Consider the following 16,494-nt stretch of genomic DNA (forward strand, 5'->3'; position numbering starts at 1 on the left):
TGTTAAAGATAAATTAATAAATTGCATTAGACAAATATTTTTTATTGCTTTAATCTTTTATGACTGCATAAACTGACACTATGGTTTTATTCTGAACTTTATTGAAATAAGAAATAATATGGCAAATAACAGCTGTCATTGACACACAAGTTAGTATGAATTGCCATTCGTAATAAGAATTGTTCTATAAGGATGTCTTACACATCTACATACTTATGCATTTTAAGAGAATTCATATGATTTTGATACGTATATGCTTGCTTACTAAAACTATTTCATGTTCATGCTCTTGTTAAAAGTGTATCATATGCTCTTTGTTATATAAATGGATGCTTTTGAACAGTATACATATGCTGTGGATATATTGTTTCGTGAGAAAACGCATTGTTGTGAATGGTATGTCGTTGGTTTTTAAATAAATGTTCTTGATTTGTCAGGTTGAATCCCATGCTACAGTGCACGATTCGTTAGTGCTTTAAGGGAATGTCCATGTAGAAACCCGGAAGTTCAATATGGATTTTTTTTCTCAAAGTAATGTTTATATCATTTAAAGATTTTAAAGTTCCTTAAGAAAACAACCAAATTTTGAACAAAATGAAAGAATTATCTCCCTTTTTCAATGAATTTAAATGCTTTCTATGTAACTCATTTTTTTAACCGTTGTAGGTTATCAAAACTTACATTAAACTTTGAGAAAGGAGGCATTGGTGATTTTTAAAACAAAATTTATCATGTGCCATCCACTGCCTGGATTTTGCGTGAACGTTCTCTTAATAGTTAAAAAAAGTCAATTGATAACAGTACTTTATTATAAAATAAAACAAAAATCGATCAATTTGAATTTAAAAGATCAGCAAGTTTTTCGAAATACGTCAACTGAATTAAGATATTGAATTTCAGTCATTCTGGAAAATAGATTGTTTGAGTAACCTGGTGTAACTAAATATATAATAGCAGTTGATAAAATGGGATTTGTTCAATAATATTTGAAATCAATTTTATGTATTTTATTTGTATTTTTGTATGTTTTTGTATGTTGATTTTGTTTTTGTTCGTTCTTTGTTTGTATTCTTTGGTTCTTTTAGGTTTTTTGTTGTCATGCCTTTTTGTTGTTCCTTTTTTTGTCGTGTAGTCGTGTCTGTTGGCATTTGATAGTACATACGATACATTTTCATAAATTGATCACTTTGATTACAATAATTTCACATATTACATTCAAATAAAACAATATTCAACAGATACATACAAGTAAGGTAGACTAGGTACTGTGTGTGACATATCTACAATTTTCCAATAGATTTTTGCAAAATATGCCTTACGTGCAGGACAAGACCATTTGCAGCATCTATATAATTCTTGCTAATGCAAATTCCTGCCCTTACCTGTTGATGACATGATATATGCATATACAAATGTATTATGTAAAGGCCAGAAATTCCTGACTTGGGAGAGGCGCAAAAATGCGCCGGGGTTAAAGTGCTTTGGCGTCATCACGCCCCCTTTTAAAACTGGCCACTGTGGGGAAAATATTACACATGTACAATTAAAAAGCTTTTAAACATAATAATTCTCATTATCATGAGGTGATTAGAATCTTGAAACAACATTATATGGAGTATAACTAGAATAGGTATGGTGTATATGTCTAAGGGAAAACAACCCTACCAGGATGAAAATGTCAGCCCAAGGCCACCCATGAAGACGAGGAAACACTCATACCAGAGAGTGGGCTGCAGCCTGCCCCAAAACATCATTTTATACATGTACAGCGAAAGAGTTACCTCTAAATACTCAAGTAACTTAAAATTAAACTAAAAATGAAAACGAAGCAAGACATACAAAGGTCAGAAATTCCTGACTTGGGACAGGCGCAAAAATGCGGTGGGTTAAAATACTTTGGCGTGATCACAACCCTCCCCCTTTAAAATCTGGTCAATGTGGAAAAATATTACACAATTAAACACACATAAAATCAGTTCAAATAAGGTCTGAGTCCCTTCTTACAACAGAAATAAAGAAACTGAATGTAAATCACAGAAATGTAAAAACAAAGGACGACTAGCAGTTAACTGCCATCCCCAGGCCAATTTAAACCTACAAAAAGTTATGTCCCCATTATATGTAAAATCAATCCCAATTCTTCCCATGCGGAGTTGAGAATCGCGGTACATGATAAGTCATACAATAAGGACACAACCCATGTAATGCCAAAAACAGCTTTTAAATAAAGTGTTTTAGTTTCTATATGAAGACCTTATGAGCGAATCAATGTTAATACCAAAAAATGTTATCCTTAACGATTTGACTATAATATCATAACTACATCCCTCACGAATGAGCCTATTCAACGGTTTAGTTAACTTATTAGGTAAGTATCGAACTTTCTGTGCTTTATGTAGAATATTCCAGTAAAACAAATGGTGAGAGATACACGCACGTATTAATCCTTTACAAGTACATCTGTATTTGAGAATGAGTTCCTTGTATTGGTTGAAAAAGAATTTGAATATTTTTACGAGCTTGTAACACCCAAAACTTTGACGTAGTAATTACGGGGCGCCGAATGGGACTTGATCTTTTTGTGATCAAAATTCAATTCTGTGTCACAAAAGACAATTCTGTGTCACACAATTCAACTATGTGACACAAAAGTCAATTCTGTGTCACACAATTCAACTATGTGACACAAAAGTCAATTCTGTGAGACAAAATTTAATTTTGTGTCACAAAAATCAATTTTGTATGAATCCTTTGGATATGCAAATTAATTCAAAATGTGCAGCATCACGTACACGTGTATTACAAACTTAAAGCATTCACTGCAATACAATGGATATGGTTCGAATGTGCACGGTTATAATAAAGCACATAAGTGAAAGAAATATCGGATATCGTAATCGTATAACCCACTGTGTCACTTAATCTTGAATCTAAAGATAGATTATTGGAGCGTTTGTAAACAAAAGGAAACTGAAGTTAGACACGCACTATGTCGATTTTTCATCTCGCCCGACCTGTTCCACTCAACCGAATTTCTTGTGTCATACATCAATAAAATCGGAATGAAATAAGGAATCTATATGTATCTGGCAAAAAATAGTGGGATAGTGGAACAACATAATCTTTCGCCAACAGATTAACAAATTTAATCGCACAACACATTTCTGACACAAAGTTGAATTTTGTCTCACAAAATTGACTTTTTAGACATAAAACAGACTTTTGTCTCACAAAATTGATTTTTGTGACACAAAATTGAATTTGTGCCACAGAATTGAGTTTTGTGACACAAAATTGTAAATTTGTAGTATTTTATAAATTTTGTTAATCTGAATTCATTTTTGTTGAACAAAATTCACGTTTGTCTGTACAAAATTGAATTTTGAGTACAAAACCACGAGAGTCCCATTCGGCGGCCCGTAGTAATTTCTCGGTTATATAAAAATCCCTTTTGTTAAAATCCGAAATATTGTTACATATACGTGCAACTTGAACCAATCGTGATATGTAAACACCAAATGATGGTGACGAGATGTCACCCTCTGAAAACGGCTAGTTGACATTGAAGAATGAAAAATCATCATTTTCGTCGTAAATTTTAGTATTAAATTTACCGTTATCTATATGAACACTAAGCTAAAAGAAAAACGGACATACTTTATTATCAATATTTGCTTTATTCAAAGACAGTTCTACATTATATATATTTAGTAAAAATCTTGAAGTCATCCTTGTTTAGAGCCGAAATATCGTCTAAATATCTATAGGCGTTTTTATTTTTTTTTACAAAATGTTGTTTGGAGGGGTATTTATTTATTCTAGCCATAAATTGTGATTTGTTTCAGTACAGAAAGAGGTCCGCAATAAGTGTTGTGCAATTGGTCCCCATGGGAATAGCAGTAAGTTGACGATAACCGGTTTCGCCAAAGCACTATATCTACACTCTCGCCTCCTCACTTCAAATTCAATTATTTTTACAGTAATTGCAATTATTTAAGATATCGGCAGAGAATATTTCAATTTATGTTTGTAATTTGGGTTATCACAACTGTGTTTCTAGTTTTGTTTGCATCAATCCGACACTTATCTAGTGTTTATTTTGTAGGCCCGCCATCTTAATACCTACTTTATCTGAAGGGGCGACCAGGGGGTTCCCTTCTCCTTTCTCCCACCCCTCTCTACTTTATCCCGACCTTCCTTTTCTTTCTCTCTCCTTTTCCCCTTAAATTACTCTGTCCACCATCCCTTATCTGATAAATTTTGTGGCTTTTATATGTTACTATAGCAAATTAAGAATATTTTATTACATAATTTCCATATTATTAATTATGATTTGCCACAGTTTAATTATATATTTACATATATACGCGTATAATTTGCGTGTGCATGGATTGAATTATGTAGTCAGAATTTGGACTAAAATTTTAGTATACAAGTGTCATAGATCTGTAATCAAATTATATGTCTCTGCAAGGAGTTATATAGGCGAGTACCGAACAAGGGATTTCGAGGTTTTTTATGCACATACCTAACACACAGCTATATCATATATCTTTGGAAAGGTCTTTTATCGTACTTGCAGAACTGCTTGGTCGTAAAAATGGGAAGTGGACACAATTTTTTTAAACTGCAAAAACAGCAAAAAATGAATATTTCAACATCAAATAACATTTAAATAAAAATGTTTAAAACGAAGCCATATATTAAAATTATATCAAATTGTTATTTAATCAATTGAAATCTAAGCTTTATTCATTTTAAAATTTACCTTCCAGAACATAAAAAAAGTCATGTGTTCGTCACAAGAACATATTTATCTATTTTTTGTAAACCTAAGATCGTGGTTGATTTGACGCTTCATTGCTTGAAATACTGGGTTTTTTTTAACTAAAAACGTGGGGAAAGATATTAAAGCGTTGACTTTTAAATATTACATTCGAATAAACTTGTTTATTATATAAATCGAAAAGTTGCGGAGCTTTGATGTTTTTGTCCGTTAAAGTATCAGTTCGTACGTCCGTACCTGTGTCCGTCCGTCGTCCGTCATGACGTATGGTGGCCAAGGTAACGCCTCCGATTTTTACCGATTTACTTCAAATTGAAGTGAATGATTAGTAGCAATAATATCTTAGAAGTTTTTCACATCGGACAATGGACAATATTTTATTTGGGTACATACATGTACAGATTTGAACTTTTCTGAAGTGTGTAAATGTTTGCGCGTTGGGTATTGTGAGCGTGATCGCTAAATTTTTTGTTGGCCCCCTTTTGGTTAGACAAACATCCAACTACGAATATCTTTATCGGAAGCTAAACCAACGCAAGAAAAAAAAAGGTCCAGGGCCAGTGGCAACCTCACTAGGCAGAATGAGGCATGTCGTGCAAAGCGACAGGGGTCCATTGGGGCCGAGGGCGTATTTTATTGACAACAGAAAAGTAAGGCAACATTGAGAATAATGAATGCAAATGAAGGCCATGTATCTTTTTCACTTTCCACTGCCATGGGATATTAATTAGAAAAACTTTTAATGATTCAAGAAGTTAGAGGTTCATTATTAATGCACATTCTTAAAAAATTCTTCTTTTTTTACCCGAAGCTGCTTTTGTTTATGATGCTGATTTTGATGATTGCCCAATGTGAGAGAACGGCTGATGAACGTTGTATGCGGTATGCCAATACACTTTAGGTATTTCAAGACATTGTTACCTGATACAACCTCATAAAGAGCAGATCCAGTGGGCTATATGCCTTACACAAGAGTATGAAACTTCGTACGGCACAGTTGGATTGCTTTCCTGAAAGCATTTGGTAAACAAGAGTGACTGCATATAAATCTGTATCTGTATCTACCAACAGATATCAAAGACTCCCATTTCCCCATTTTTTTTCTGAATATGAATTAAAACACGGCAGAGTATAAAAACCACCAAGCCGCAGAGTGTGTAACTGAAAACAGACGCCCCGTATGCACAGAAAAAAAAGGTAGACATGGCTGTTCACATATATTAGTACACCACTGATATTGTATTTATGTTTGTAGACCACACTACACAAAATAATTAGCTGTCTGTCAATCGTAGGTAATTCACATGGTAGCTCAACAATAGTCCGAGGTAAATTTCTTAAGAAGTACCCAGTAATTAGAGGTTTCGGCATGGAAAGGAGACATTCCGATAGCTTAGAAAGAGCCTAGTCTAGTCATTATGAACAGGATCAGCTCTCTGTTTTGGTTGCACCAGTACAAATAGATAAAACTTTTTCGTCTATTGGCTGGGTTTTTATTCGACAACTGGTGATTCTCTGATTGCGTTGCCAAGTATATAATTTTTATTGTATGCATTGGCACATTGCATTTGGACAAACCTTAACTTTTCCTTATACATTCAAAAGGAATTTAAATTTCTGAAGTTTACGCAGACATTCGTAGTTTTACACATTTTTTTTCAGCCTTTAAACTACTAGCTTTGAGTGCCTGAGACAACGTGAAAAAATTACTTGATACAAAGTTTGACTTCCCCTGACCATGATTTACATCAACAACTATGTTGTCCCGAAATATTTACACAAAAAATGAGTCGAAGTCTAAAAGACGCGTATGTAAATAATTTGTTTGTATACAGGAAAGGTTTGTATTTTTCAAGCATGTGACTTTTTTTTTCAGAACGAATAACTCTACACTCACTGATAAGAGAGAAGTCATATGAATGGTACACGAACTTGTTCTTATTTGATTTGTTTTCATTCTATATCACGCCAAAGTTACAATATATTTTGACATAAAATGAATACGATATAAAGTCCTGACTTTTTTGCAATAAATCAGAACAACCAATTGTGTAAGGAATCAGATATAGTCAAATGGATTGAACAAGTACCCAAGAAAGTAGTTTTTCTTCGAGTGTGTTTCCTTTTTTTTTACTGTAAATGATAATGAAAAATTCGATTGGGATTGAAAAGTAATCAAGAGGACAAATATTCTAGCAGAAATCAAAAGAAGACCAGACATGGAAAACAGACAAACACAACAAAGAACAAAAGCTGCCGTTTACTTGTATAAATCCTGTAATAACTTTTGAAATGCCTATTTTTGTTTGAAGAATGCCATCGAACACATCAAATTCAATAAGTAACATTCATTCTATATACATCATCTTTCAATGTCTTGAAGCTTTTATAACAGTGGGAATATTTCATCAGTTGATGCGCGGTTAGTTTATGCTGTGTGACAATTTGGCATGTAATACAACGGTGCCAATTTATAGGCTTTCGTATACGTTTCGAAGGCTGGGTATGCATTCAACGGGACTGAAACTCGATCATGATACGTAAATATTATGTCTTTTTAAGGAACAATTCAATTTATTTACTTACTCACTGTCCGTTATGCCTGTTGGCATGTAGGGCAGCAACAGAGGATCTCCATTGGTGACGGTCTTTGGCCATCCTTTCCACAGTTCCCCAGGTTTGGTCTTTGTCCATCTCAGGTTCTATGGTTCTCCTCCATGTTGTTTCGCAGGATACGTCTTAAACACTTGGTATGAAATGTTGACAATTTTGTCTGGTCTTGCTCTGTCATTTTCCAGCACTCAAAGCCGTACAAGAGTGTTGAAAGTATGCAAATCTGGTACAGTTTAAGTTTTGTTGCTTTGCTATACTGGCCTGACTTCCATATATTATTGAGTGAGATCTTAAAGAAGTATTTCAATTTACACAATGAATAAAACGAGGCCGGGATAAACAGAAGCAAAATCCGGAAGATTATTTATGGTTGTATTATCAATTTGGTTCTGTATACTTATGGCAAGAAAAAAGATCAATATCCGGTTTGTACCTTCATTTTCAGGAGCTGAAAAACAGCACAATGGCAGCTTCATTGACGTATACTTGTATATATGCGATTGAGAGCCAAACCAGTCTCTGAAAATATTCGCTAATTTCGATAATTAAATACAAATTGAATCATAGTTTTCCAAAATAGGGTTGGCCATAATAGTCTGCAGTATGGTACCCTGATTCAACGAAAACTGCGTAATCAATATTACCTATAATTCTCGGGTCATAAAAATTGCGAAACGAAAACGGAAAGAATCAATAAAAGAAAGAATCGAAACGAAACAATTCGATAAAATGAATCAAATCGTAATAAAAAAAATAATTAAACGAAACAAATCGATTTGTTTGTTTGTTTGTTGGGGTTTAACGTCCGAGCAGCAATATTTCAGCTATATTCAGACAATGAACATGAAATGGATGATAAAATGAACATGAAATGAAGAAAAAGGATGGGTCACAAGGATAATAGGGTCGACAAATTTTGATTGCCACTGGAAAAAGGGGGATGGGTAAGGTCGGGCAATTTAGCCTCCTGTGGCGGAGCGCAAAGGTTCCTACTCCTATCGAATACCACAGCAGGGTTCTTTAACGTGCGAGGAACGTGGCATCTTTCCCAACACGGTGCACCACTATGGTTTGCGGTCAGATTTTCCGTATTATAGCCTGACAACCCCAGCATGTAACATGCCAGGGGTACCCCATTCCACCACTTGGGGCACACATCCCAGTTGCTCTGTGGGCAGAGCGCCTAACCCCCGGCTAGGTTTCTGAGCACTATTTAGTCGCCTTTTACGACAAGCTTAGCGCTGCTGCAGGCCTATTCTTTTGACACCCGGACCTGCACGGGGTCGAAACAAATCGAAACAGAATGAAGCGAAACTAAAGTGAATAAAAGAAATCGCAAACTATAAGAACCATAATGTTTACCAGTTCTGACAAATAGAGTGTGGCGAGGTATTGTGTAATACTCTTCGAAAAGTTGATGCCCTTCCGTCTGTATGCCCCCCTCTACGGTTTCCAGATTATATCCTGAGAACGGATCTGTTTTTTACACTTTGCACAGTTGTTTAGTACCATAAAAAAATTCAATTTTCAGCAAAAATCCAAAACTTAAGGCCATTTGTACATTTTCCACCCACCCTTTTTTACCATTACATGGCGGGGAATATTAATGTCCTATTTTTGTACAAACCATAGTCGGCGGCGAATCCAGGGTTTCAGGTTGGAGGAAGCGTAAATTGAATTAAAGACCGAGCGAAGCGGGTCAAGAATTGTTTAGGGGCTGACTTTGTGAAAAATTAAGGCTTCATGCATTAAAAAATCAATTTTAGGGGGAGCATACGCGTGGCACCCCTTGCCTGATATTTAGTTGACTTAACTATACTAATGTCATAACCCATACATCAATTCAATATTATAGTATTAATGTATGGCCTTTTCCATATTGGCCCAGTAACACGCCCGAGGTATTAATAATGGCCAAGGATGACTGCAATGGACCGAGGCAACGCCGAGGGCTATTACAGCCATCCGAGGCCATTATTAATACTAATGGCATGTTGCAGGGCCAATATGGAAAAGGCCACGCATTTATACTTTTATTAACCAACTTTATTTCAGGACATAGGCAGAATCTATTGACAATAAATATGATTTCACATTAATTAAAATAAGTTCGTATCTCGAGGAATCAAATATTTATGAAAATAAATCATGAAGGTTTTGTTGTCTTTTCCAGTAACCCCCCCCCCCCCACCCACCAGATACTTACTACAATATGTACAGAAATTTCCCATCCTCTATGAACCGAAATTTCGACAACTGGTCATTACGAACCGTAAATTCCTACAGCCGATCATTACAGCCATGCATTACAAATTTCAAAACGGGGAATAAATACGGGGCCATTATGAACTACATCAAAATGGCGTGCATTTCTTAAAATAAGTGACAACTTTAATTAAGAGTGACCTAATAATTCAATTAATTAGATTAGGATATTTAAAGTTACTGAAGTTGCTGGTACTGGGACTAAGTATATTGAATTATTAGGTATGTTTAATCTTGAGCTTTAAATTTACGATTTTAAGGGGTAATTAGTGGGAAAGGCAACAAAAATGAAAACTCGTAGCGGGAGCACATTCTTTTCTATACAGAAATGCTAAAGAAAAAAGGGGACTTTCGTGTTATAGTGATTTTCAAAGTCGAAATGTGCAGTCAAATCTCATTGCTTTGCACGAATCCAGGTGTTGAAATTAATCTTCAAAGTACATTCCCTTTCTCTTTTTATTCACCTACCTTGTGTGCTCTGTCTAAAGAATTCCTGTAACATGCCCTTTGTATCAATAATGGTCTCGGAAGGCTGTAATGACGGTCGGCATTGCCTCGGTCCATTACAGTCATCCTTGGCCATTATTAGTTATACGTATTTAGTAATAAGTGAAGAATTGACGCCAACATACATGTACGATATATAGACCGACGACAACCTTATTCAGTATAAATCACAAACAGTCGTCCAGATATTTGTAAAGGAGGGGGTTTCAGGCTGTCATTTGCTCATTTTAGAACGCATTTTGCACAAGGTTTACAAAATTTTCAAACAAAACTGGGACCTAAACCCATGATATCCCCCTGGGTCTGCTAGAGTCACATAAAGGATATATATTGTTTTTTCATTATCGACAAACACCCATGTTTGTACGTACTTTTAAAATAACACATTTTGGCATGGTATACCGGTAACGGGTATTCCTACATGTGGACTGTGGTTAGCATTTCCATGTCACATGGAAAAGTTGTTAAGTGAAGATGAAATGATCGAAGTATTTAACAAACGTTAAACCAACTGTTACCAATACATCTATCTTAGCCATTTACAAATCGTATATTCTTTCATGACAAATAGTCCTACCTCTTGATTTTGTAACGCTTTGTAACTTCATGTATCTCCTGTCGAAAAACAGAGGCTGTATTATATGACTTTCGTCATGTTGACCATTCGGAATCAAAGCTATGACAGCTAACATGATGTTCACAGCACTTAGTGCATGCCTAACAAATCCAAATGTTCGTTTATTAATATAACAGAAAGTCGGTATGTCACGCTTTTGTTCCCGGAAAGGCAGAGGTTGCTTATAAAGTACGAGTTGCTTTTTGTGTTTTCTGTAAATAATTTCAATGTTTAAGTTCTGTTGACCGTTTCGAGTGTATACTACATCTTTGATCCATTTAAAAAAAAGATATCATCTCTTCGTTTCACTTTGAGATGATAATCCTGCATACACATGTATAAAGAGTTTCAATGGTTTTACACATGCACTTCTATTATTTTTGGATTTATTTCTGTTTGTTTGTTTGTTTGTTTGTTTTTCTTTTGTTTTAATTTTTTAATGTGAGTTACTCTATGTGGTACGTCTTAAAGAGTGAAATTAGATATAGCGAGAGTTTGTCAGTCCATAAATCTTTCAAGCCAATGTATATGCAAGTACTTACCCTTTTCTGTCAAAATTAAATTAACAAAAGAGAACACTGGTTTGGGTAAATATTTTAATGCAAAAACTGCCTTAGCTGCATCTGTTAGCAGTGGATTCCTTCTTTCAGCATTGGTTGGTGGTCTCCCACCAAGGCTGGGTATCTTAAACCATGAAAATAATTAAATGAAGGCAGTCGAAAAAAGGGAAAATCTAACACATATTTACTTGTAAAACTAAGACGATGTACAATTTCTTGAGTTGTACTTTTAAACGTCTTCCCAGTAAGTGCAAGAAGTGTTCAAGACCAACACTAGAAAAGATTTACTTTCCTTACCTCGGACTACTAAAGTATTGGACAACATATGCAGTGGTTAATTTTCTGGCACACTCAGAACAACACTGGACTATTCCCAGATATATTGCTTAAACAAATTCACACTGATGTAAATAATGTGCTGAAGACATTTTATGATCAGAACCACTATGTTGCGTGTATTTCGTAATGCAAATCAGTCGGACACATGTGTTTATCATCCAGAATAGATTGCTTCACTGCATATCTTATCTTTAAACAGCAAACATTTGATTTTCTGGGAGTGAAGGATGTATGGACGTTTTTTCGAATGGAAGATTGTTTCCAATATTTGTCGCCAGCAGTGTGAAAAAAAGATGTATTTTACTCTCACCTTTTTATTTATTTTTTATTGCAAACTATATATTTGAAGAAAGAAGCGTTTTCGCTTTAATTTGTCGCCAAAGAAAGATTTCCGCTGTTTGTCTCGAAAAAAAAAATCCAAACCCTCCCCCTTATAGAAAATCAAATGATTGCAGCCTTAGATTGGCGGACAAGGGAAACAATTCCTATTTATAAAATACTTTCATTGATGTAAATGAAGAAGATTTATTTGTACTTTCCTTTATAACTACTATTTCCACTACTGCAAAGAGTGAAACTGCATTTATCGTTTAATCGAGAAAAATAGACTTACTATTCAATAAATACTTCATGTAAAATCGATTAAAGTGAGCTACTCATTTTTTTATATCAAAGTCTGCAATCAGACAACATATTTCAATTAAGATGGTATTAACTTTGAAATAATAATTCAGGAATAGCTACTTCATAAATAGTTCAATATACTCTTTTATTTGGATTTATATAAAAATTTGAAGATACATTTTAAATTTTGGAAGTTACTGTTGCATCCATACACGTCTATTAAGGTCATAAAGTTTCAGTTTTAAGTCAAGTTTGTTTGTTGCCCTTTTTCCCTCAACGGTATGGATCACAACCCTTAAAACCAATGCCAACTTTCTTTTTGGGGTTTGAAACTTGGTCTTGATTGCCTTTATAAATATCTTGATCCCCTGTAAAAAATTCTGGAATCAGCCCTTATCAGTTTTTGTTAACTTACTATTTCTCCTTGTTGAACAGCAATCTGGACGGCTTCCACAAAATCTACCCCTTTCTTTTCGATCAAATATTGACATTGTGGACTCCAACGTGCGTGCTCAACCGTAGGGTTATCATCGACTTGCCAATTTCTTAAATCAGTACCACATTCAAAGCATCGAACATGGTCTTGGTTACGTAAATAAACAATCCAGTTCGGTTTATAAATCGGGAATAAGGTAAGATTGAAGCCTAGTCCTCATTCACCGTATAGAACGGTATTTAGCAATCATACAGATTCAAACAGAACATGTTTCTATCACAATTAATACTTCTATTGAACGAGAGAGTATTAAACAAAATAGGGATGAACGGATATTTTTCAAGTAGAAATTTCGACTTTTTAGAACTCGAAATCTCAAATTTTTGACTTTTTGAAAATTTAAAATTTCGATGTTTGTAACTCAAAACAATTGAATACAGATACTTGTGCCATCTACAAAGAGTTTGATAGATGCATTGATTTCTTTCACAATATCATTACTAAACACGCAACAAAGGCACCTGTGTAGAAAACCCAGCTTCAACGTACGCTTCTTTATCAATGTCTTCTGTACCAGGCCACGTGTCAAAAGTCTGGAACCGAAGACATGATATACTCATGTTCGGATACTTAATTTTTTTAATTACCTACGAAAAAAACTAACATATTTCTTTATCTAGTAAGTATGCATTTTAAATCAAATTAACTGTTGAGTAAAATGAAGAAATGTGCAATTCGATTTGATTTAAATTCGTGAAATTGGCATTCAGCATCTGAAGTAGCATATCGTTTCTCACCCCTCTCATTGATGTGCTAGTATAAAAATAGATGGTTTTACAATTTGAAAAAAAAACGTTTTTGTTATGTTATTATGTTAATAAAAAAGTGCCATGCAGTTGCCGGTACAAATTTCCATTAAAAGATAATTAAACTGATAGGATGGTTGGAATATGTATACATCTAAAACTTTAGCCAGATCAAGAATACACGCTGAAATCAATATCACTTTCCTGTAAATGAACACAACTTTCATTAAATGACATTTTGAAGCACAAATGCTTACAACTTATACATTATAAATACGCATTAAATACGGCATATGCGCAGTTCGTACAACGAACATTAACATGATTTATTTTTAATAGGTGATGTGGATTTCCAAATATCACAATAAGTAATCACGTGTCATCAAAGTGATTTAACAGTTCATAAAACAGGTTTTTTTATGTATCAACAAAATCATGTTATATTCGAAAACGAGTTAAAAATTAAAAACTGACACCCATTTATATATATGTAACGCATTTATGTAACCCATTCATATATATGCATATGACATTTATCTGTATCTACATATTACAGCCGGATGCTGATTAGAACATATGACATTGAATCTAAAGACATCATTATTGTCTTAGGATTAATTGGATCACTTCCTGCCAATGAATTAAATGTTTATTTATTTTGAGAATTTTAAGGATGATTTAATCAACTGATATCAAATCAATAACCATGTGTAAATACATTGTGTATATAGCCTAATTGTAAATGTTAACCCCTATCACATAATATACTGCAACTAAAATGCTTACTCTTTTCATACATCACTAATCATAAAATGTAGTCCGATATGGGCCGCACAACTGTACCTCCCATTGAACTTAAGTTACCCCCGTGTCGGGTACAACATACATCACTAATCATAAAATGTAGTCCGATATGGGCCGCACAACTGTACCTTCCCATTGAATTTAAGTTTCCCCCGTGTCGGGTACAACATACATCACTAATCTTAAAATGTAGTCCGATATGGGCCGCACAACTGTACCTTCCCATTGAACTTAAGTTACCCCCGTGTCGGGTACAACATACATCACTAATCATAAAATGTAGTCCGATATGGGCCGCACAACTGTACCTTCCCATTGAACGTAAGTTACCCCCGTGTCGGGTATAACATACAATAATAAATAATAAAATGTAGTCCGATATGGGCCGCACAACTGTACCTTCCCATTGAACTTAAGTTACCCACGTGTCGGGTACAACATACAATAATAAATAATAAAATGTAGTCCGATATGGGCCGCACAACTGTACCTTCCCATTGAACTTAAGTTACCCACGTGTCGGGTACAACATACAATAATAAATGATAAAATGTAGTCCGATATGGGCCGCACAACTGTACCTTCCCATTGAACTTAAGTTACCCCCGTGTCGGGTACAACATACATCACTAATCATAAAATGTAGTCCGATATGGGCCGCACAACTGTACCTTCCCATTGAACTTAAGTTACCCCCGTGTCGGGTACAACATACATCACTAATCATAAAATGTAGTCCGATATGGGCCGCACAACTGTACCTTCCCATTGAACTTAAGTTACCCCCGTGTCGGGTACAACATACATCACTAATCATAAAATGTAGTCCGATATGGGCCGCAAAACTGTACCTTCCCATTGAACTTAAGTTACCCACGTGTCAGGTACAACATACAATAATAATTTCAACTAGGTTTTTATCTAAGAAAAGAAGAAATAATCAAATTAACAGAGTAATGAAACTGATAAAAATAATGATATTCAGAGAACACATTAATCGCTTTTGATTTGAAGGGGCTTGCTAAATATATTGACAGAATAAGAATTTGAGGTGAAATTTGAATAAAACTAGTATGTCATTTGTTTGTAAAACAATTGAAAGGTATTTCCCTTCAATTGAAAGTTGTCTCTATGTAATGTACACGTTAAGACCTTTTGTTTGATATATAACAAGTTAACCTTCTACAACAATTTCCTTTATCACTTAATGACCTTTTCAAATGTAATTGCCGAGATTTCATTATGATTTTTGTAATTTACGCTTGAAGGCCTTTTAATTAATATTCAATAACCTCACTTTGTATGAACTATAGCATTGTTCACTTATTAACCGCAAGCAGATTCTTTTTCGTTAAAACAAAATTTATATTTATGATTTACTCGTTACGATCTTTCATTTAATATGAGACAACCTAGCCATATAAAACATTTAAGTTTCTGCACTCATTGACCCAACCCAACCCATTTTCTAGGGACAAATTAAAACATCGATATTTCGGATGTACGCCTTAAGACCTTTCATTTGAAATGCGGCAACCTTACCTTCAAAGAACTTTTAATATTTGCACTTAATGACCCTACCCTAAACATGCATGACATATCAGGGTTGAAAATTTGTTTTTTGAAATGTTCTCATTTAGGCATTCAAAACGATATATCGCATGATCCCCATCGCGGCAGTTGAAAAAATGATGCAATATCAATTCTATAAATAGGTGTTGATGAAATAAACAAAATCATCATAAAATATGAAAATTTCAAATTGTTGTAGTTTCTTTGTTTTTTTACATTGGTCCTTGGTATTATGTCAAATAAATGTAATTGTGGAGATCTTCCATTCTGGGTAAACATTATTTGTGTATCTATTGTGAATTTTGAAATATATACCCCGCTCTTAAATACTAAAATTTCAATCAATCCAAAACAATTATATCTGAAATCTGAAAACTGTATAATTATCTGCAGAACATATACAATACGTTGACAAAATAAAGTTTCACAGCTCAAATTGGGCACAATTAATAATTGAAGAATGATGTATTACCAAACTGCGGAACCGGAGTCGTAGAGACTTGTGACTACCATCATACACCTTAAAAGCACTTGACCTTGATAAAACTTACAAGGTCAAGGTCATG

General features: G+C 34.5%; 2 protein-coding genes across 2 annotated transcripts in view; one reads left to right on the top strand and one right to left on the bottom strand.

The window, feature by feature from the left end:
- Nucleotides 1-13,780, bottom strand: part of LOC148614505 (kyphoscoliosis peptidase-like) — a 32,800-nt gene extending 19,020 nt beyond the window's left edge. Inside the window, exons 1-2 of the mRNA XM_088588611.1 lie at nt 10,749-13,780; nt 7,373-7,688 (exon numbers count right to left, since the gene is read on the bottom strand). The gene's annotated coding sequence lies outside the window, so the exon portion shown is untranslated. The remainder of the gene's footprint in view (nt 1-7,372; nt 7,689-10,748) is intronic.
- Nucleotides 1-16,494, top strand: part of LOC148614504 (uncharacterized) — a 58,556-nt gene that overhangs the window by 26,127 nt on the left and 15,935 nt on the right. The window lies entirely within an intron of this gene.

This window comes from Perna viridis, chromosome 6 (genome assembly GCF_037379345.1).
Source record: "Perna viridis isolate PV_CMFRI_1.1 ecotype Kerala chromosome 6, ASM3737934v1, whole genome shotgun sequence".
Classification (NCBI taxonomy): domain Eukaryota; kingdom Metazoa; phylum Mollusca; class Bivalvia; order Mytilida; family Mytilidae; genus Perna; species Perna viridis.